This window comes from Octopus bimaculoides, chromosome 20, assembly GCF_001194135.2.
Source record: "Octopus bimaculoides isolate UCB-OBI-ISO-001 chromosome 20, ASM119413v2, whole genome shotgun sequence".
Classification (NCBI taxonomy): domain Eukaryota; kingdom Metazoa; phylum Mollusca; class Cephalopoda; order Octopoda; family Octopodidae; genus Octopus; species Octopus bimaculoides.
In genome coordinates this window covers 46,090,486-46,093,186 of record NC_069000.1, presented here as the reverse complement: position 1 = coordinate 46,093,186, position 2,701 = coordinate 46,090,486, and the positions used below count along the sequence as shown (strand labels likewise).

Genomic DNA, 2,701 nt, shown 5'->3' with positions numbered 1-2,701 from the left:
ATGTACTAGTGCTTATTGTTGGTTCTTCTCTGATCATTAGTACCTTACCATTCTGAAATTGGCATTGGTCGCTATAGATGTTTCCATCTTTTCGATATAGGAAAAAATATTTAACATATATATATATATATATATATATATATAACATATATATGTACACACACACGCGGACACATACACCTGCATACAAGCATACATATATATACACACAAATCTGTATTGGTTTGTCTGATCTGCCTGGATAGTGGAGTGGTGTAGCAGGTGGTGGAGAAGTGGCCGGTAGGGGTGTTGATGGAGGTATGACAGTAATTGGTGATGTGGTAGTGTGGGGGCGAGGGTGGTGTTCTGAACGATGATCTTCAAGTCGGAACAATAATGGTTCAATATATACATAAGTGTATATATGTATGTGTGTACGCGCATATATTACGCGATTATTGCCCCATGTTATAAAAATGTATATATACGCATATGTATTTATGTGTGTGTGTGTTTGTGTGTGTATGTACGTCTGTCTGTGTGTAGGTTTTTATGTGTGTGACATCATCTATACAAAAACATTCGTCTATATGAACGTCTACCGATTTTCATAAAAACACACTCAAACACACATATATAGTTACGTATGTTTGTTTGTTTCTATGTATATATATACATAATATGCACATAATCATATATATGTATAAATACACATACATATATATGAAAGCAAACACACACAAACATGCGTATGAAAGACACACATACAAGTTATACATTTATATACGGCCATACATGCTTATATTGCGATATTCAAGTAGAAGGCAATACTTTTGACATTTGGGAATGGAATAATTGCTAATAGAAATGGTAAAATATATTAATAAAGTCACTGTATCTCTCTCTCTCTCTCTCTCACCCCCTCTTTCTGTATCTTTCTTTCTCTTTCTCTCTTTCTCTCTTTCTCTCTATCTCTCTTTCTCCCCTCCATTATAATGATCGATGTTTTACACAGAACCTACCTCTGTTGCCCTTCCATGGTGACATGAATAGCAATCGTGATCGTCTCTCTCTCTCTCTCTCACACACACACACACACACACATATAGATGCACGTTGATATGTACAGATACATAGACATAGAGACAGACAGACGGATAGACAGACGAACAGACAGATATGGCAGATAGATAGTTTACATACACATGCACACACATAGATGCACACACGCACACATAAAGAAATGGCTTCGTAGGCATAACATTTTTAATACCATTTTTCTCGAATAAATAAATAAATGACGATCGAAATCAGAAGTCACGTGGTTGTTATTGCCTGTGTACTTTGAATCTATCGTAGCGTTCATGTATCATAGCGTCCCTTCATGAATGTCTTACCGTTCGTATAATTTTCGCCGTAGTAGATGGTTAAGGCAGAGAGACGAGTGAAAATTAAATAACAGAAAATAATAAGGAGAGAAAAAGAAGGATGACAAAAACTGCGAATTTGAGTGAAAAATGAATATAGGATAAAATAACATAAAATAAAATAAAGAGAAACGAAAGCAATTACATCAGAAATAAATGAACGTGAACGGAATAATTAATTATTGGATGAGATCTTTAGTGATTATTGTTGAGATGTCATGCTAAAGATGGCTTAAGCTTGTCCAATGATATGTGATCAATTGATAGAATATGGCGGCTTAGAATATAAAGTAGGAAAGATAACGGGGGCGGGTAGAATTAGATGACGACTGCTCGACTATCCGGCTGGAGGAGATTTTTTATTACCTCCCTTGACGGCCTCGGTTTAAATCTCACCAGGTGCCACCTTGTCTGGTTCGATACAGCAAAAATGGTGAGATTAATCTTTGCAATTTTTTTTCGTCTTTATGATGCATAGTTGTGTGGTTACGAAGTTCGGTTCACAGTTACGTGGTTTTAGGTTCACTCCCATTACGCGGTATCTTCGCAACAAGTGTCTTTTACAAATGTTCTGACCATTCACTTCTGAGCGAATTTAGTACACATTCCCTGGTTCGCATTCCCTTTTTTTTTTTTACTCTTAATTGTTAAATCCGATGAAGGTAAGACATTCTTGATCCTTTTAGATAAACATTTCCGGTTAATCATTGATACAGGAAAATTTTCAATAATTATTCTGTGAAAATCAGTTACAATTGTAGTCACAAGATAAATACTCATCATCAAAAAGCTGTTAAATGTGACAAATCAGGATGTTCGTCATGTAAGAAGCCTGACACTCGCTCCTTAGATTAGGCAGCAACATAAAATGGGTTGCGAAGCTCAAGTTATCTTACCCATGTCAAATCATTCAGTTAAGAATTATTCTCATGATACAACAATCGATTCTTCATCGCCAGAAAATTCACATTCAGTGCCGCACAAAAGTCTTCGGCCACTTTAAACTATTGTAAATTTCTACTAATTGCCAACTTATAAATGGATGTTTCGCAATGCGTTTTTTACAGATGAAACATTGGCCCTATTGGATTCATTTCCATACCTAATCATTATATTTTATAGCAGGGATTCTGAATAAGAGGGGAAGATGCGAGACGATCACCAAAAGTGGCTGTGCAAAAGTTTTCGCTTTTCTGAAGGTCTTCTGACAAAATCTCGCTCAATAGAAAGAGAAACGATCCACGTTACACGACGAAAACAGTGACGTTTGGGGGTAAGAGTCTGATGCTTCGATG

General features: G+C 36.2%; 1 protein-coding gene across 1 annotated transcript in view; it reads right to left on the bottom strand.

The window, feature by feature from the left end:
- Positions 1-2,701, bottom strand: part of LOC106874346 (uncharacterized) — a 105,391-nt gene that overhangs the window by 9,808 nt on the left and 92,882 nt on the right. The window lies entirely within an intron of this gene.